The 21,747-nt window shown below is 35.7% G+C and overlaps 1 long non-coding RNA gene across 1 annotated transcript; it reads left to right on the plus strand.

Moving 5' to 3' along the window:
- The first annotated feature begins 20,519 nt into the window (after nt 1-20,519).
- LOC122831690 lies at nt 20,520-21,540 on the plus strand. Its single transcript, XR_006370736.1, has 2 exons — nt 20,520-20,773; nt 21,046-21,540. It is a non-coding gene; the product is annotated as an uncharacterized LOC122831690 (long non-coding RNA).
- Nucleotides 21,541-21,747: the final 207 nt, after the last annotated feature.

Below are 21,747 nucleotides of genomic sequence, written 5' to 3' on the forward strand. Positions count from 1 at the left end.
GCACTTAAAGGTCAGGAATCCAAGTAATTACATAATGTTGAATGGAACAATGAGCCTGGTGTTAATCAGAAATGTTCTAGTCTCACAGTTGCATCATTAAAATATACCTGAATTCAATATTTCTATGATTTTAAAACCGTTCAGAGGAATTGACTATTTTTAAGGTAGGATATTCCATTATAGTTTGAGAATGTGGAGAGATCAGAATATTGTGTGCTGATTAGTTGATGTTTATCATAAAATAATGTACCTATATATTAGTTGTAATTTCTCAAACCTAATAACATACCTGTTGTTCTTTTAGCAAGGCTGTTAATTCTTTTCAAAAGTCAATGTTTCATCTGAGGAGAATAATAGCAACATAAAACATAACAGGGTTAATCTTAGTCAAACAGATGTCTGTAGGTAGACACTAGCATTACAATCCCCTCTGCTACTGGTCCTGTTTTACAGAATGAACTAAGAATGAACTAAGACTCAAAAATACGGTGTGCATGAAAAGGTTAAAATAAAGCACAAGGGTGCTGTGATGTCAGTACTTGTTTTACTACAAGCATTAGTAAATAAGTACTAATGCTTGATAATTGCAATTATCAAGTGCAATTGTTCCAAATGTGAAACTTAATCTTGCGCCATTTCTGCATAATTTACTGCTGTTACATTCTCAATGATGCATACTGCTTAACTGTAGTATGTCTCATTAAGATGCATAAATATAGACTCTGATTTGATGGCTTATTAATTTGTGACATTGACAGTGTTTTTGAATTGTTGATCAGATCAGCATATATTTGTTACAACACACCTTTCACCTTCTTGGAGGGTTACAACTAAGTTTTTCTGTGTCGATTGACTAATCAAAATCCCTTTCACTGCAGAGGATGAAATCAACACGAATGGGTACATCCGTGCATAAATGGCCCTTAGCTTAACAAAGCTGTTTGTTGCCAACAATATAAACCTACAGGGTCAGCTAAAAATAAATGCTGCATGGCAAGTTTTGGTTAGGCTGTGTGCCAATGTTTTCTCTGCCATAATGTTCCTTATTTCAATTGAAATAGTGTTCACTGGAGGTAGGCAGCACCATCCCTCTCTCTGTAGTTTTTCATGTGGCTCACTGAAGCCACTTGTCTCTTGTGTTTTATCTGCTGTTCTGTCAATTAGATAGGGACAACAGAGAAACCTATTTGGACAGAGGTCTGTATCACCTCAAGACTGTGGCTGCCACTGTTGAGGTCATGCTATGAAAGGGAAATGGAGCACTACTGTTTCCCCTGAGCACTCTGAAACACAAGTGATTACATTGACTGATGTGTTCAAGGGACCCTGGTTAGTGGGGGATCAAAGGCAGCCTGGAGACCACCTGGATCTCCTCAGTGGACTTGGCCTGTAAAAGTAAGAACTACTCTGGGAAAAAAGAGTGGAAGCACTGCTTCTCTCATTCCCATCCTGAACTTCGTGAGAAAAGTGGCTGTATTAGTGAAGAGCTTCCTTCACTATCAGTCTGATTCCTCTAGGCTTTTAGTGAGACGTTTCAATATAAGTAGATGAGGAGCTGGGAAAGTAGAGGAGGCTTTGGTTCAAAACCAAATCGTATAACAAAACACTGAAAGGTTGGCCTCACTAATAGTTAGCTTTACGCTACCATAGCCCCCGCAGACAAGTGATAAATTGAGTGGATGGCCACAGTTTAACAATTGGACTCTTTTGTCTTAACATCCTGGTAGGTCCTCTTAAGACCGCCCTGAAAGCTGGATAAAGTAGTTTTTTCACCCACATAAACAATCAGCATATTCACTGTGTATAATCATTGTTCATAGAATTAAAAATATTTTTTAAAATTGGTGACAGAAGAAACAGTTGCTGTCCTGTTCAATTTATGAAGAGTTTGTAAGACTTTTCCAAGACAATCTAAATGCCATCATTCAACAGCAAGAAAGATTACGGTATTTACAAAGTTAACCATTATTAAAAAGTTGGCAGTCTCTCCTGGAGTCTAATTCTCATATTCAATAAAATTAATTCTGTAAGTCTACCAGAAGTATTTTCAAAAGTGAAGATGTCTGTTCATACTTCACACTCTTGGTAAAAACTAAATACATCACATTCAGCACAGACAACCTGCAGCCACATGACCAGAGGATCTTCCAGTCATTGTGTGTAGACCATAAAATCCTAGAGGCAAAAACATAAGGTCATCTGTCAAATCAGATCAAATCAGGGCCCCTCCCTGAGCAAATCTTCAACAGAGTCACTAACATATAAGTTAAAGAACCAGGTTGTTGCAAGAGCCCAGACCTCAAGAGAGTTGATCTTAGATAAATTCCCATAAACCCCCCAAAACCAAAGCGATTATAAAAGGGCTGGCGGGTCATAGTTCCTCTACATCTTTGCGACTGATAAAGTTATGTTGATCACAGCAAACATGAAGTTTCTAAAACCTGTTGAATCATAACATATGCTTAGGTTTTCATAAAAGACTTTTCCTTTCTGGATTAATCCTTTTTGGAAAAATAATGTTAATGTTATCATGATGTGGAGTGTGACTGGCCATTATTTTTAGGCAGCTGCTTGCTCTCATACTTGAGAACAATATCCTCAATACCCTGGCAGGGGCTCCTTATGAATCCCTGCCAGGTTTCATAAGGAGCTTTGTGATGACCACTCTTGGTGCCAGATGGACAACTTTTTCTAGAATCAAGCCAAACATTGCCTCTCCATGTTTCCTTTGACTTATGTCTTCTTTGTTTCCTCAGATCATGAAGAACATCTTATCCAGTCTATCTACTGAATCCTCACGCCATTAGATTTGTTTCTAGCAAGTCTCCTTTCTCTGCTCCAATCCAACTTGAAGCTCTCCATTACTCCCCAGAAAAACATTAGTTTGAAGATTTCATTCACTGTTCCTGTACCTCTGAGTTCCTTTGCCTGTCCACTTTCCAGTTTATCAACAAGCCCTGACACGATACTATTCTTCTCAGGATCAAAAACTGAGGATTCTCAGTTTTTGATCAGGATCCTCGGAATCAAGGTGATATTCCACTTCTGCCAGCTCTACTTTCATTCTTAGAACATTAACTTCATTATCCCAGCCATCTTGCATCTCTTCCTTCTCTTCTCTCAAACAATCTGGCCTTGTCCAAACATATCTCCATTGTTATGCCAACCCTTTCTGTGGTCCCCCAAATATGAAAAATGTGGAAGTTTTGTGCACTTAAATCATTTTAAAAGCTGCTACAAAATCTGATTATTTTAACACATCTGTGGGCACTTCCATTGACAATGTATGGTATTGTTTTTGAGTATTTGGTGGATTGTATTGTTGTTGTCTGTACCTTATTTTTGCTAATGTATTTACAAAAGTCTCTCTTGTATATGAAACCATAAGTCTCAAGAGGTTTTCTTGTATAATTAAAGGAATACTAATAGGAATACTAATCTTGGTGTACTTACACTTGAAATAAAATAGGGGTTAGTTGTTTTTTTTACCATGACTCCTCTATCTTTGTTAAGAACTGTTCCAGAAACACAATGTTTTTCATCTTTAGTCTGCTGTTTTGAAGCCTTGCTGTTTATACCCCAACCAACAAAACAATGGCTAGTAATTTTGCAGAAAGATTTATTGTAAGTCTCTTGGGATCACTGGCTATGACAAATTCAAATAAATGCTTTAGCTGTTCAAATGTCACAATTTGGGAAATTCTGCAAATCAAAGAGGGTTATGGCAATAATAAGTAAAATATTTGAGTTGAATTTCTGTCTATGAGCCAATGGTGTGGCTTGGGAGATACAGTACCCCTCTTCTGTACAAAACCAGATATTTACAAAAGAGACATTTGTGGTAAAACACAGTTTGGCTGGGTCCCAATGTCAAAAGAGAATTTTTCATGTACAAGTTAATTCAGGGCTCTTGGAACTAGAGAAAACATTTCAGTGCATACCAATATATGATGGAAATGTGCTTCATCAAACTGAGCTCAGTACTCAGTCTATTCATATACTGGACGTTATGCTTTAGGCATTTTTTTCTACCTCCACTCCAGTTTTTTCTCCCTGGATCACAACATGTTACATCTCAGTTGTACTCTCCAGTCTAGATAAAAGACTTGTTAATAGTTTGTATAAAATCTTCCCACAGTAGTTTCTAATCAAAAGAAATAAAAGAGTAGTTGGAAATTTACTAAACCTTAATGGTTAATCGCTTATATCTAGGAAAAAGTCAGTGTACCTAAACTCTATCAAGGTAAGATTGTTCAGACCTAATCATTTTGTTTGTTCCTTTTTCCATTGCTTCCAACCGTGACACCTTGGCAAAATGAAGCTGTGTTTGTTTTACAGCACACTACTGGAACTTATTTCCTAATACCCTCTTGAGATTCCAATGGAAAAAGACATTAACGTCTGTCTCCCACCAGCTCAAGTCTTAATAATCTTTGTCCCTAGTAGTTGCTAGATTTGTCTATGGAAGTGTCCCTTTGATTAAAAGTGTCCCTTTAAAGGAACAATCTGCCTGAATGAGCATTAGAGTCAAGTTTCCACTCCACATTACTTGCATTTTATTTATGGGGACTGCGCAAGATAAAAAAATTGTTTCATTTGTAACTCTAATGCTTGTTGATTTTAGTGAGATCTGAGTCCTGTTCTTCACCTTTTAATGAACAGGGAATTGTCCTCTATTATTTAAATATGTACAATCTCGATCATAAACTTGAGTTGCTTTTTCAGTCATTTATCAAAAACCCATCTTTTGTTTCTGCACCATGATTTACAAGACATAGCCATACAAGTAGGTAATTTAAATTTTATAATAAGATTGGAGTACATATGGAAAGCAAAACAAAATATCAAATCTTAACACTCAAAGAGACATTTTTTTTTGAAAAATATTAAGCCTCTCTTTCTTGACAAACCAAGTCAAGTGGAGAAAGCCCAAAGTATGCTGTAAGTGAGATTCTTTTTTTAAGCAAAGTGGCACAGGAAGTCAATGGCCAGGATAGAATTTACATCAATCAAAAGATTTGAAGCAGTATCTTAAATATATTTTGTTTAAATTAAAATGTAAAAAAATAAAATGCAAAACATGTCAAACTAACTGTGTCAATCTGACAAAATGCTGACTGTTTCTTGTTTCATTATTGCAAACCCATTCTTAAAAGAGATGTGGTCCAAAATCACTTCAAAAGTTGACACAAGTCAAGATTAAACTCATAATCATGATCTGATCGCAGACAACAAGTCTGCCAGTATATTGCAATGCTACTAGTTAATCACTGCTAATCATTTGTTGATTGGTCTGTGATTGGCATCACTGCCAATCACAGACCAATCAAGGACTGGAGTCTGCTCTCAGTCTACTGTAACCTCTACTGCTTGTAAAACCCCTGAAATGGTCAAAACTGTGTAATGTAACACCACATCATAGGACTTTGCCATTATTTTCATAAATAAAAGTTATAACTACAAGGTCTATGTAACTGTATAAATATAATAGGATACATTCAGCATGGTTTTGGAGGGTATTTTTGTGTTTTTTACTTTACTTACATTAAAGGAATGGCTATCAAACACACAAAATCATCAAACTTTCTTTAGACATGGGGCTAGAAAATTCATACAGCTCAGTGGATTGGAAAGGCTGTCTTCCCAGAGACAATCCTTTGATATTATTTACATCTTAATTACTCCTTTTAGTGGAAATCCCTGAAATTTCAAAGTTGTCTAGACATTAAAAGCTGTTAGTCTGTCAGCCCCCTGCCATGTACTATATGAGATCTGAAATACTGGCTTTGACAAGGGTCTTAGGAGAAACAGCCAACCTGCTTCTGTCTCCAGGAGGAACTAAACCGGTGTCTCTAGGAATGTCCAAGATATTAGAGAGATTCTGTGGTGCAGATCGGAACCCACATGGATAGACCATTGTGAGGGGATTATTAGTTCCCATGTAGTCCTCATGCCTTTCAGGCCCTCTTTTTTTCCACCTCCATGTTTGCCTTTGTGTTTGATTCTGCTCCCTGGGTCCACTGAATTGGGCAAATTAGGTTTTACTCTTTAAAGATTCATGTTCATTACCTACCTGACCGAGCATCTCTTGGTTTGATTTATTCAGAGGATGGTAAAAAAATATGTTTCCATGACATTGACCTGGACATGCTTGAGAATGTCAGATTTTCCAAGAATACCTTGGACGTCAATTGTTTGTGTGCCTTGTATTTCCTCTTGAATGGTTTCCATTTGACCTGACCGAAAAAGACTGGAACAATTCACCACTGGGTGCAAATTTGGCATTGAGGCCCAGAGGATCTGTAAAGTACCACCCCACCTCATCACAAAATGTCGATATGTTTGTTCAAATTGTTAGAACAAGGCCAAAAAATGTGAGATGGTCTCATGGCATAATCTCTGCAATGAGAGATTTGTTAATACTTACGAATGGCTGAAAAACCAAGTTAATAAATCTTTCTTTCTTCTTGAAAATCACCATTGTCACATGTGTTTACACCTTTGCTGGCATTTCTGTGTACAACACCCTCTTACTAATAGAAGAGCACTTAGCATCTTACTGTGACTTTCCTTGGCAACATTTAAAAATTCTTAAGATTTTAAATAGTTCATGATACCAAGCATTTGAAAGGGCAAAAAATCTGTCATGTTTTGTGGTGGTGGAGGTGAGGCAGAAACACAGATGGACCGGATTGAATGTAAAATAATGAATTTAATGACAAACCAGGATACAACAAGGGAACAGGACGACGAAGTGTGATGTGAGACGAGACGTAGACGTAGACGAGGATCCGACAAGACACAGGTGACACTAAATACACATAAGGTAATCAGGGAACGAGACACACCTGGGAACTAATCAAGGGGAGACAGGACAACACAGAGACTCAGACACACAGGAAACTAGAAATAAATACACCAAAAAAACATAGAACCTGACAAAATCTTAGAGTGAGCCTGAGGTGCCTCTTTTGATCTGACCAGACCACACAGTTACAGCTAATTTAGCAGACTCCACAGTTGTCTGGCATACCTCCTAAAAAAAAATCTGTTGACTTGTCAATAACATCTTATATTTTTTATGGAGCTTTAGTGACCCTGAAAATCTGTTGTTTATTGAAGTTATGCAATAGAATGTAATATATCTGTGGATTTTATACACCACTTACTATACTGCTCCCTCTGTCTGGTCAAAAGATAAACATAGTTGTTGGTTTACAGAAAATAGTTCAAAAAAGGGAAGAGATCACATGAAAAGCAGTCAGCTGGATAAAAATAACTTGTTGATTTCAGAGGTCAGAGGAGAATGGACAAGCTTATCTCAGATGATAGAAAGACAAAAATAGCTAAGTCATAACTAATGCCATCTCTAAACAGGTCAGAATCCTTCCAGTGGATGGGCTACAGCAGTAGAAGTTCACACTAGGTGCCACATCTGTGGTTGTGAATCATTTTATAACTTGGTACAAATTGAGCTTCATTTAAAAATTACAGCCCACAAAACAGACCTTTTGATTACCATTTTCCTGTTTTATGAGCATGATGTATTCATCCCCTAATGCACCCTTGAAGCAGTATAATCAGTTCTAATGCTCAAATCATTCCTTGAACATAACAATAAACTTCTTTAACTGCTTTCCTAGACACCATTTTAGCTCCAGTAAAATGTTGTTGGGAAATGATGAATCAAGATAGTTCACAACTGTCATGATAATATGGACCAAAATATCTGCAGAATGTTGACGATCTTTTGTTGAATTTATGCCATTAAGAACTGATGGAGCTGTGATGGAAAAAAGTAATCCAACTTTGAAATAGAAAGGTGCATCTAATAGAGAACTCAGTGAATGCATCCATCTTCCATATATGTAAACCCATATTACTTTAATGCATTTTAGAGTACTGTTACAACTTTGAGAAGCTCATTCAAGTCTACTAATTTTAAATGAACTGGCTTAGCTTTTAACATTTTTGTCAGAAGCGGCAGTATTGACATCAAGCGTAAGGTCCCAACTCAGCTTGATCTGCCTTTTCCTCACCGTGTCTGTTGCGCTCAACCTTTTTGCAAATCCTGTGCCTGATGGCCTATTTATGGTCTCTTTCATGCCTCAGCTGCTTTCAAAAACATTCCATCCTTTGTGCACCATTGAGTTTGCTGTCGATAGATGTGAGATTGCTTTGACCACTCTTTCCACTCTCTCAATTCTGGATGCTGTTTTGAAATGTTTCCCCTTCGTGGTAAGACACTGATGTGAACTGAACATCAAAGAAAAATAAAGACTTATGTGGACAGTAGTTAATCTCACATGAAAAGCACTATCTACTCATAATCATTTTTATGACAGTAGGCTGAGAGGAGAGGGGGGAAGACATGTGGCAAATGTCAGTCGGGTCCGGGAATTGAGCCCGCGATGGCCGCGCCGAAGGCTCAGGGCCTCCAAGTGTGGGTTGCGCTATCCCCTATGCCACCACAGCATGCCCCATTTTATTATCTTTTAAATAAATACTTAATTATATGAATGTTGAGAATTTATCTGAAACCAGAGATTTTCAAAAATCTGGAAAATAATCTAGTTTTGAAAATTTTAACTCAAAATGGACACACAAAGAGACACAAACAAGTGCAGCAGAATCTTTTTGCTGTTTAATATTGAGTTATGCTAAAACTCGCAGCAAGGGTCAATAACAATAATTACTAACAATTGTTACTGATGTGATAATTACTAAATGGCCTGTACTTGTATTGGGCTTTATCTAGGCCAGAAAAGTTTATACCTGGAAGTATTTTGTGTCCATTCCTGTACTCATCTATTTCTCTTCATGTTGTCAGAGCCCGATTATACCTTGCTACATCAATAGACAAAAAAGGGAGTACAATCTGACCACTCCATTATATGTGCTGTTTGTTTAACAACAAAACATTTTTCAGTGAAAGGAATTTTAAAAACAAATCCTCAGGCAGAATATTTTAAGACTATTTTCCTATAGCCATGTGTTTTCCCTATCCCAATTTTAGGTTGACTTTCCTACTATTCATTTGATTGGGAGCCTGCTGAAATAGAATGTTTTCAAGAATGCCGCAGTAAGCCCAGACGTTTTCTGTAAACGATCAAAAAAGGGCCTGTAACTATTGTTCATGACAGTGATTATGCAGGCCGCACAGACTGTGGTTAGTCAGTTGCTGCAGGGATATGTCCTTCTATTTTTTATTTCTTTGAAAACAAGTTAACTGCTCTTTTCACAGTATTTTAGAAAAACAATGAAATGAAATGTAATTCACTTGGCTTTTTTTTCTAGCAGAAAAAGGTAATTGCTACTTCCTCACTCAGCTCGCACACAATGCACATCTGGAAAGGATCAGCTGGAAGGGTTGAAAATGGTAAAAAATGAAGGAGCACTTTAAATGGAGCAAAAATATTTAAATTGCACGACTAGTTAGCATGTGCAATCTACACGTCTGCGCACTGCAGGAGCTTGGAAATTGTTGGCACTGATTCCTATATGGTTTGAGCAATGGAATTATGCTTTTCTAATGGGAAATTAACTAATACTGTATGATGTTTTGTAGTGATACTATCTAATAAAAAATTATTTTACCTTAGTCTTATTCATCCAGCTGCACTTAGAAGCCTCACACATCAATGCACAGAGCAACCAATTATTTTTGTTCACATGTCCGCCTTTTGGTATATTTCCAATTGTGCTTTTGAAACATGATCAATGAAACATTTTGACATGTAGCGATGGCACTTGACAAATTGTGTTTAATGATGGAACTTGACTATTGTTGACTGTGTGTTCTACAACTTTGTACTTTTGTTTGTGTGTGTATGTGTGTGTGTTTTGGTGATGTAGAGCACTTTGAGCTGTGGTGTTGCTGAAATCTGCTATACAAAAAAAAAAAAAATTTACTGATTGATATTATTTCCATTTTTAGACTATGGGTTTTACCGTGCTCCATGAGCTGGCCAAATCTTAAGATATTTTTTTATAACCTCACCCTGCTTTAAACTTCTCTACAGCTTCATCCTTATCAGACTTACCTGTCTTGTCTTCATAATGGAGTTTTCTCACTACTGCTCTCTCACAAACATCTGAGGCCTTCACACTACAGCAGTACTCATATTGGGAATAAATTACACAGAGGGGAACACCGTTCTCAGCTCAGACTTTTACATACTACCGGTTGCATTGGATTTTTTTCAGAATCATCACAGTAAAAGGGAAGAAATATGAAAAACAAACTACAACTATCATTATTTTTCCACTACTTGGGCCACTTAGTCTATCACAGAAAATCCAAAAAATATAAGCACAGGTTTCAGACTGCTACTATATTTGTAGTTATGAAAATGTCTTATTTTTTCCATATAAAAATAGGAATTTATTAAAATACAGTAAGCAGCATGAATACAGATCTTTGTTTGTGATGTGTAAGAGGTCTTTATGGTCTTCAAGTCTTCTTGATATAATAAATTTTGGCTTTAGAAGCAAAATATGCGGCCCCCCCAAATAACAGCTGGAAAGAATTTAGAGAAAACAAAGATCCATGAACTGTTTATTGTTCTTCTTTTGTGTCAAAGTCTGGGATTTCTCAGACGTTCCAACTCTCTGTTTAAGTTCCTTTAATATCCGTCTCTCCATTGATGGTATCTGCTCAGCTCTGTCACTCAAACAAGAAAACCTCTGTAGGCAGTTCTTGGCCCACCAAAATAAATATGTAAGTTTTTGTATTTTCACAAATCCCCAAGATGTATTTTGATAAAAACATTGTGTTTTGCAAAAGCACAAATAATTTATGCTGCATGTGTTATGGTTAGTTCAAGTAACATTATGTGTAAGCCACATACTGATTACATGTAGACTGGTGCTAGAACCAATACACTAAGAAGACACTGAGCTGACAGCAAAGCTGATAGTGATCATTAAGCGATTAATCTTACAGAAAAAGCGATTAATCTTACAGAAAAAATTCTGTAATTGTTGAGAAAATATTAACATTTAATCAGTGTTGCACCTTCTTTTCTTATCACAGATCTTAAACCTTCATTAAATATAAGATCATTCAGATATGATGCTGAACTATGGGGAAATTTAACTGCCAAAAATCAATAACCTTTGGCAGTTAAATTCCCTCATCCAAGACTTATTTGAACATAGCTATTTTTATGTGAAGGAAAACATAACCTAATTGTGTATAGTGCCTGCTCTATATTTTTTCTCGTTTGCTTTTCTGACCGCCCTATAATTACATATCATGCCTGCTATAGCTTTTCTTCTCAGACTGTCTGTATCTATGGAACATGTTTACACTTAGTTTCAGGTATAGACATCGTTAGGGTCATCTTAGAGGCAGGTTCAGCCTGCATTCACTTCTCTGCACCTGGGAGCCATATGGGGAGAGCAGCATACAGTCATATTCAATAAATTACATACATCTTGATGAGTCAAGTTAAAAGTTTTGAAAATAACCTTTAAGCAGGCGTTAAACATTTTTCATAAAATCCACATTTTGGTTTTAAAAAATATTTTTTTATCGGTCTGATGTAATGCTCTAATTTTAAATGCCAAGTAGTGGTTGTAAGTGGAAAATCCTCATAATTAACAGAAATAAAGGCTTGGAATCCATCTGTTTGAAAAAATATTCCTCAAATAAATGAACTTTTCAATAATATTCTATTGAATATTATTCAATAGAATATTGAATAATATTCAATATTCTATTGAATATTGAACAGATAAATCATGGATTTTTTTTGTTTTTGAGCTGCTTGATGAGAATCTTGTTCCTAAACTCAGGGGATACCATGTGCATAGCAACCCCAGAGTTAAAAGCACTGCTGGAAGTTTTTTAGAGTACTGGTTGTTCCCCATTCTTATATCATCTACATCATCTGCTGAAAGGCCTTCCTGATCCCATTATCATCTCAAAACATTTCTGTGGTCAACAAGAACCAAAGAAGAATGAACACTTTAGTGAGCACAGACATAAATATTGATCTTCTTGGGACAGGGGATGGCTTTTAAGATTGCAAAAGATTTGTTTTTCAGCTTGACAGGCAAACACTGTTCTTTGGCATAATTTGAAGAACAGTGGTGAGTTTGATGTGTCTAGATTTATATGATATTTTTATGTTTTAATTTGTGTGCGTTGTAGGATTTTGTCATCAACTCAGAGCTTAATCAGTTTTAAATGTGCTTTGCGGTTCCAGAGTTGCTGCATATGTTCAGATCAGTGGATTTGGCCACTGACGTTAAAACTTCAGTTCAGATGACCTTGGGGGAAAAAATAGGTTGTGCAAGTCCAAATGAAAAATGTCTTCATTAAATCTAGCCCTTTGTGTTTTCCTGCATATTACTAAACTGCTGCAAGAAAAAAGTATTGCAGTGATGGATTTTTATCACTTTTTCTTTTCATCTATAAATCAGCTTTTATGCATTGATTATCATCAGTTTTTCTGGTTTCTAAGATCGTATTTGTTATACTTTGAAAATACAAAAGAAATATTTAATTCAAATAAATTCAGCTCACTTTATGTACATGTTGCCAATTTACAACAAATATCTCAGTGCATTTCAAAAGACAATGTGAGCAATCAAATTGGTATTAAATTTCATTCCAGTTCATTACAATACAATCCAATTATTCAGATTCAGATCCAGTAACATATTGTCCAATTCAGCCCAAATTCAAAATAAAATATCATAAAATTCTGTTGCCCATATGGAACCAATTAGTAAAAAGTTGTCTATTGAAAACTGAATACAGTTTGAGAGTACAGTGATGCTGCACGTTTAGGTGTAAGGTGTATATCAGTTTTCATCTTTAATATCCATTGGACACAAATGTTTTGCCAAAGCTATTTAATCATCTGCTCTATATGGTCTGATAAAATGTTGGCCACCATTTGTAACACCCCCCACTCTTTCTTTCAGGTTTTCCACAAGGTTTTTTTGGGTCTTCCAGAAGTGCGTTTGTGAGGTCAGATAACAATGCTGGTCAGGAAGGCCTCACTCACAGTCTGCATTCTGTTTCATTCAAAGGGCTCCTGGAAGTCAGGACCCATGGCATCCATTAACATCTTAATCATAAGAAAACGTCAATGTTAGAGCAAAAATATAGCTGGAATCCTACTGGACCAACCTCATATCAGGAGTAAAGAGATGAAATAGGAGAGAAAGAATTATCTTCTACTACCAAGAATACCAAGAAGGTATAATAGAAAGCAGAAACACAAATGTGGAAGTACATTCTATGGGAAAAATTAAACAAAGAGGGCACATGGTTAGTGGCAGTAATGACTTTGCCTGGGAAAGAGACATAGTCAAGTGGCGTGGCTTTGAGCCAGGGTTACTTTCACTCGGGAATTAAAATAACAAGAGTACACAGTTAAAGGTAACAATAGCTATGTTCAGCAAAGAGACACAGTTAAATACAGAAGCACTGGGTAAGGTGGCCTTTCCACATGTCAGAAGAATTTTGTCTAAAAAGGTTATGTTTGTAACAGAGGTAAAAAACTGACTAAATGTAGTCAGGCTGTTTGTTTTCTCTACTGTTCCTCTAAAGTTGTGTAAGTAAAATCGGGATCACAATGATGTTATCTATCATCCAATGTTTTCCAAACCTTCATTTAAGACAAAGAATTTGTTTAACAAAATGTCCATCCTTTCCATGTGTTCTGTTAGAAATTATGTTTTTTTTTTCAGTTCTTCAACAAAGGTTACTTGCCATGCTTAATTTCTTTTTCTAGATATCAGTTTTTTGATCATCCACGGGGCCTGTCTCCTGGTGAAACACTTGCACTCAATTGTTGGGCTGTGAACAATTTGTAGGAACTCTAACTGACTTCTAGACTCCTGGGACACATGAATATTGTCAGATCTTTTTCCCCTCTTTTATTTTCTTTCCCTTCTCTTACAAAATCACATACAAATCCAATCAGAGTCATTTTTCCAAGGTCAGTTAGGAGTTGTCATGACTCATGTGGCGTGTTTGTTAAAACTCAGTTTTGGCTTCATATGTCTGTATTGGTTATGAGAAAAAGTTTCTGAACAGCAGGAGTTCATGGAGGATTTATAGTCATTGCTTTTGGAGCATACGTAATGATTTAATGACTGACACATTTAGATAGCCAACATGCAGCTCCCATTAATAATTTCTTCAAATAGATTGAAGACATTTTTTTTCTACCAATAATCATATTTGTGATTTAGGTATTTTGTTTTTCTTAAAATCACTACACTGGTAATATATATTAATATATTTTTTTAATAATAATAATAATAAAAAACCTTACATACTTAATTATTCTTTTTTGATATTGTTTTCTCCAAACAGAAAAGTTGTGAATTCTAAATTTTGCCTTTTTCAGTTATGAGCATTGGTAAATAAATAAAACATGTGTTCGATAACTTCAAGAAGGAGTGAAGTGAAGCTAAGTAACTTTTTACTGGCAGCAGTGCAACACAGAAATGTGTCAATAAAAGGGCATCTTTCATTGTCACCTAATCACAAAGTAACTAATAGACTTTGTTGTCTAATCCAGTTTCTGTTAACAATTTTTATCAAGTTTGGGGAAGATTTTTAATGACCAGTTGAAAAACTGCTAAAATTGTTAGTCATACTGCTCCTAACGCTTAAACTAATTCAATGAGTGGATAGAAGAAAGCATGTAGCGACCAGATCTTTTTGTAGCGCCATCCCTCCCGCATCTACTGTTAAGGTTTTTTTCCCCCACATTTTTTCACTGCTTACAAAAAATATGACATTTCACCATTTAGAAATATTTCTGGTTGTGAAACAGAAATATTCATGGCATTTAAACTAAAGGGGTACAATTCATAACTATGTTTTTAATGCTGTAGTTTGGCAAGGTACAAATGCCATTTATGTTAATTGAAGAGTCTAATCAAGAAGATAGTTCAGCTTTCCATTTTGGATTTGAATATGGTGTTCAAATTTAGCTGGTAGATGCTATTAATCAGTCTTATATGATGTAATTTGAAATTTTAAAGAATTTCTTAAGCAGGTGAATGAATGAATTCTTCTAAGCAAATAAAAATAAAATACAACTCCCATTAATCCTAATATGCATGGTTTGTCAATCAAGCTTCACTATAATTACTCTGGGGCAAATAGTTCATGACAAGTACATGAATAGCGTTAAAGCCTGCACTTAGGTGTTTCTGCTGTGAAAGTGTTGAAATGTGTATTTATTGAACAAACTCTAAGAGAGTTGTTTCAGATGTTTGCAATTCATCAAGCCAACTGGACATCTGTTTTTGGCTGAAGGAAGAGAAGGACTTAACTCACAAAAATGTGTTTATTTTGGACCAAGTTCTCAATGGCCTTTCCAATCCTAACAAATTGTCAAGTATCTGAAGAAGGCAGGTAATATCCACGGCACTGACGTCAGACCAGTTTAATTCTGCGATTGCAATTTTGAGAAAGAAACTTTATTTCACTTTGATTAAACACAGAAACATATGAACTCTTAATCTTTTCTCAAGATTTAGATCTCCTGAAAAAAGTTCTATACCATAAAGAAATCACAAAGGGTTCTTTCCTGTAGCTTAATAATGAGCAAAGTGCACATGTTGTCATCTTTTTAAAGCACAAATAGGCAGCATGTGGTTGTCAAATATTTTTTTTATGGTTCATAAACTGTTTTGTACTGGTTTTGAAACTGGTAACATTTGAAGATTGACCCAGCAGCTCTAAAATCTGGCATTCTATTATAATAGCTTTATAACTTAATTATGCTCAAATTACCAGAAACCTAAAACTACTGCCTAGCAATGCTAAATTTATAGATCATGGTCCAAAAAGGACCTCAGTGTGTTTGCTCTAATGATCAATGGGCACAGAAAACCAGAGAAATAGACAGGAAGTGTCAAATATTGAACTGAGATTCGGGGTCACAGTCAAAATTAGGTAAACAAATTAGACTGAGTTGCAGTTTCCTTAGTTTTTGTGGTTCATAAGTAATTGTTACAAGCAAAACAAATTTTCAAAAAACTGTTGTCCATTTCCTTTCCCAACATTATCAACAAATGTGATTCTTGAGAAGAGGTGACAAAACAGGTGGTAATCTGGCATTATTGGGGGGCATCAGAACTTCTGAGGACCCCATGACCTCTTCCTTTCTCTTCCTTTTCTAAGAGGGCGAAGCAGCTCTGTTTAGATTATTTTTATTCTTTCTTTTTTTTCTTCTGTTTTATTCCCAAATGTCTCATCACAACCATGATGTGTCAACTCCATAACTTGTTCCAGAGTTCAGTTGCCCTTTCCATTATTAAAACCGCCTCCTTTTTTCAAATCACAAAATTTTTATTGTGATTTTGAGGTCACAATAAAACTTCACTGCAGCTTCTGGTCATGTGCAAAATCCAGTTTAAAATGCTGTTGGACACTTTTAAAGCCATCCATAACATTTCCCCTCCCTATCTGTCCAATTTAAGCTCTCTTCATTCCTTCTCTTCTATTCATCTCACTGCTCTGTCCGTCCACCGCTGCACCATGAGGAGCAGAGTCGTTTTTCACTCTGCTCCCCAACTCTGGATCCCTCTGCCCAAATATCTGCAATATTGATGTTCTTCTTTCTTTCAAAGCACAACCAAAAATGCACTTGTTCAAGCTGATCTTTTAATTGTAATCTCTTGTTTGTTATGTTTTTCATTCTACATCTGTTAACTTTTTTAGTGTATGCTTGTTTTTGTCTTGTAAAGTGTCTTTTGGTGTCCTGAAAGGCACTATGCATTGCAACTACTATTATTATCATTACTACTACAGGGCATCTGATGGTAAACTAATTACTTAAATTAGTGTTGCATCTAGGAAAGTACACACTAAAATATGAAATTGTGTCTGAATGATGCTCAGCCTTTTCAATTATTTTTCCGGGTGTGTGAATTTAACAGATCAGTTTTGAAGAGAATAAGTTGACTGAAACCCTACAAATGCTTTTATGCCTGTGTTAGCATGGAGTAACTGAGAGGTTATTTCATTTATATATATATATATATATATATATATATATATATATATATATATATATATATATATATATAGTACAAACCAAAAGTTTGGACACACCTTCTCATTGAATTCAATTAGAAAGTGTGTCCAAACGTTTGGTCTGTACTGTATATATCATGTGGTGAGGGCGACTAAGATGCAGCTATTTTAATTTGTTAATTTGTTTTTCTGAAAACCTTTTGGTTTTCATTTAGTTTTGTCTTGGAAACTATGGCTTTCGTCCAGTTTGAATCCTGTCTGACAACATAATTTATTTTGTTTTGCTTCCGCACAAAGTTTGGATAGGTCTAAATACAAACCCCATATGGTTAGAGTAATCATAATGTTTTTCTCTGCCCCTCAGAATTGCTTCACTTCTGTTCAAAAATAGCAGCATTTTGTTTAAAAGAATAGATCGTATTCATACATGTGTATGTTGTAGAATGCCATTCATAATATTAGTGAATATGAAACTGCAGCAAGGTCCTTTAAACTAAGACAAGTCAAATGAGTTCTTGACTCAAACAACTTTCATTTTGAGAGAGTACAGCTGTCCTGAATTTAAAGCCCTGCACACAACCATAAAAATAGAGCCTCTTAGAAGAACAAGGACAGCGCTGAAGCATTAACAAGAATAATTTACAGAAGCTCATTCCTCTGGTTCTCTGGGTTCATGTTCATTTTTCAAAGTGAGAAATTACTTGGGATGCACACTTCAAGTTTGAACGCTCTGTGAAAAAGTGCTTGCTGCTTATAGATTTCTTAAAACCTTAATGTTTCACCATCAAACAAATGTTAATATGAAACATTTATATCAATTAGCATTAACTTATGATTTAATTTGTTAGGGAAAACTGCTGTTTAAATTAACTGGGGCTTTTGAGAAAATGTAATTGCTCTTAACCCTGATGACTGATTGTGCCAGCAACTGCTATCAGGTGTTTGTGATAATTGGCAGCAGGAACATGCACAGACAGTCACTGGGAGGTGCTAGAGCAGACAAGTTGCCCCTGCCTATTAAATGTTTAATTTCAATACATAAATAAGGTCATAAGAACTAGGTAACATTACAGTTTATCTGCTTGTGAAATTACATTTAATAAAGTTCTGTTCAGTAAAAACTGGGCATGTAGATGAAGTTATGCTTTCTTTTTCTGTGTTTGTAAAAATGACAATATGATGATAATAGTATACTAATACGTAAACAATATCAGCAGACATTGTGTTAACAGTTCTCAGGGCTTGTAGTTAATCTAATTAATTTTTACACTTTGGAGTAAATTTGGCTAGCTAGTCACTTTGGGGAGGATTCTGCTCTGTTTTCGTCATTTGAGGATATTGGTTTCTATGATTGTTGAGTCCCAATGCCTTAGGAATGGCTTTGCAAATGCATTGTCAGTGTTTGTATTTTGTCACCTGTTCTTGAATGTCCTAAGATCAGGGTTGATAAGTTGCTTATTGACATCTTTCATCCTTCTTTATGTTATTAGACATGTTGTTTTATAGGAATTTCTTGATTCTAGTGGTCTTGTAGTAAAGAACTGTGTTCGAATAATAAAATTGAACCAAAGAAAGTGATTAATTGCAGGAAGCTTATCATTTAATAATGGGTCTTGTATGTTTACAGACCAGAGTGGCTTGGATAGTTTTTTTTTCCCTTAGCAAATAAAATAATTAGAAAATTACTTTTTAATTTTTTTCTGGTTACTTTGGTCTGACATAAAATAAAAACATAATCGATGTCAATGTAGAAAAAAACAATGGCAGATAAAAGTCTGATTTTTAAAGCCCTGCTGAGAACTTGTGACCTAAAATGAGTAGTGATGCATAACGTCAGTGCCAACCAATCTTAGTTACGTTTTGACATATTGCTAATGGTCAACTAAGACAAATTGGGCCATTTAACAACCAATGTTTGTTTCCACCATGTTGCCAGCTGTGTATGTGATTTGTGAAGAGGACTGGAGGAGGTGGCCATGTTTTCATCAGATTTAGTACAACATAAAATGCAAAGATGACTGAATATAAATTGTATAAATATAAATTTAAATATATACAATTTAACCATTTTCAGTCCACTTCACAACTTTTTTGTGTTAATCTATCATAAAATCACAACAAGCTATATTGAAGTATATGGTTGTAACATTACAAAAAGCCCATTAGCTTAAAACTATAACCACACTGTTTCAAGAAATTATAATCCAGTAAGTCAGTGAACATCACCTACTCAGTCTTTCTTTGTATGACCATCATGACTGCTATTACTGAAGAGATGATCTAAGGTTTAAGTGCCTCCTGGTGAGACAATATTTAAAGTGTGTTTCTGCAGTGGGAGCCCAGGGTTTTCTGCCAAAACCTAAATAAGCTTAGAAGCATAAGAGGGATTTTCTCTTGATATGCTTCTTTATTTTTCATTTTGTGGGATTTCCACATTCTTATAAACTGATCCCATTTTGGAAAGATCACATTAAGATTTGCCAAGAATCTCAAGGTTTTTGTTGAACCTTAAAATGTATAAGGGACAAAAAGACAAGACCTAGTTTTATGAAACTAATCTGATCAACACTATTAAGAAATGCAGATTTATCTGTCAAAACTTTATTTCTACCATTGTTATTCTGAATTTTTTTAACAGCTAAAAGTGTAAAGCTCCAACAACATACCTGACTCAAATGGTACTTGTTGGTAGTTCCATGTTGAAGATTTACTTTGTATCTCCGTAAGTAAAGTATGAAAAATTGATAAATTGTAAATAGCTATTGTTTACTAAACATTTAATTTCATGGGAGCTCACCATGTAATTGCTATATAGTTACCCCATGCAATAAAATTAATAAAAATCTGCTCCTGTGCAATTATGGTTGATCACAGTTTATGTTTTTAAAGACAAAATTTATTTTTAAATGTTACAAAATGACTGCTCAAACTTATTTTTATGGAGCTTTTACATATTTCCAGATGCCATGATTGCTTTTCTGAATGTTCCCTTAAATGCAAATAAGACTTGTTCCCAGACATTCCTCACAGAACCATGCTGAGCACCAGACCTGGAGCTTCTGGTTGTATTTGGAGATTACATAGCTGACTGCAATTATATAAAAAGTGATCCAGTGATTGCCAAACTGTCCAGGGTGAACCCCGCCTCTCGCCCGGAACGTAGCTGGAGACAGGTACCAGCAGCCCTCCCAACCCCACTAAGGGACAAGGGTGAACAGAAAATGGATGGATGGATGGATGATCCGGTGATTTTGTGTTGAAAACACTCAAACATTCTATTGGAGCTTTCAAGAAATCTCTCACAGTAAATATTGAGTTTTAAACACTACACCTAGGATTTAGGAGGGTTTTCTTCCGGATATAAAATAAATTATGTCCTAAACCCTTTGTCATATTCAGGAAGGATTTATAAAGTGCCACTCCCAGGGATGCCAGGTTAATAGAACTGTAGCTTCCTTTACTATGTAAGTGTAACCCCCATAAACTATGCTCTTTAAACTATGCTCATTAAACTCTGTCTGCATGTTTAATGTGTTATTTTGTAGTTCTTAGAATGTCCTGTAGGGGGCATTAGACCCACATTTCCCCTGTGTCAGTACGAGAAGAAGAGTAAGAGCGAGGAAGAGAAAAGAAATGGCAGACTAAGCACGTTTCAGCAGGAATAGAGAAGCTACTATGCAAAAGAGCGGTTGTGATATGAAAGAAGTCTGTTTATCTTGAACTGGATGATGTATAGTCTGTTCTTAGATTTCTCCGGTGAGTCTGTTGTTTTATTTTCAGCTGCTTACTTACACTAAATGGCTACTTAGCTGGAGCTAACGTTGCTCAGTTTTTTTTCCGAACTGAAAGAACTGAAAAAAAAACCAACCGGAGTATTAGGTGTCGCTCTGTAAGTAGCATAGCTCTGTGAAATGCGACTGTTTATGATGAAGTGATGTTTGTTTAGTAAGTTTTTTTATTACTGAGCGTTTTTACAGATTTCTCTGATTTCCGTATACCTGCATGATCGGTTAACGTTCTGCATGCAGGTTGGTTTTTTTTTGTTTGGACAACTGAAATCTGAACGAGCCAGTGGAGTTCCAGAAGCACGAGGGTCCCGCCGCCATATTTGTGACTCGGACTGAAGCCTGGGACAACGCAGAGGGACTGATGCTACTGGAGCTGGATATTTTGCTTGGAAACCAGATAAGAGAATTGAACAAGAGAAAAGGGGGGCCCCCCAATCCTTTATTTTTTTTGGTTATTCCACAAACTACTTGTTCATGAACATTTTCAAACTGGACAATTTATGTCCACATTGACTGAACTGACTGACTGAACGTTATATTGAAGGACTAATTGAAATATGTAATATCTTTGTTGAAATGAGCTTTAAAGCTACAGTGTAGAAAAACCTACCCTAATTTTTTGAAATATTTGAGTTATTTTTAAGGGTGGACAATTTAAGTTTTATACCTTAATTTTATTAAGGTAATTATTCTTTTGTGGAGAAAGAAAATAAACCTGAGTTGTTAAAACGTGAATGCTTATCATCCTCCTGTATGACCCTAGAACAAAAGTAACTTTCCTACTGAATTTATTGTTAATTAAATTAAGTAGTGGTTACATGATAACATTTTGTGGCGAGCCAGCCAGGAGGATTATAAGTAATCTCAGCTCAGTTTAACATAACAGTAACTTTTAAGAAAACTGATATCAGAAAGAATGGAAGTCAATAAGAAAACTGTTTA

The sequence above is a fragment of the Gambusia affinis genome, linkage group LG05, assembly GCF_019740435.1.
Source record: "Gambusia affinis linkage group LG05, SWU_Gaff_1.0, whole genome shotgun sequence".
In the NCBI taxonomy this organism is placed as follows: domain Eukaryota; kingdom Metazoa; phylum Chordata; class Actinopteri; order Cyprinodontiformes; family Poeciliidae; genus Gambusia; species Gambusia affinis.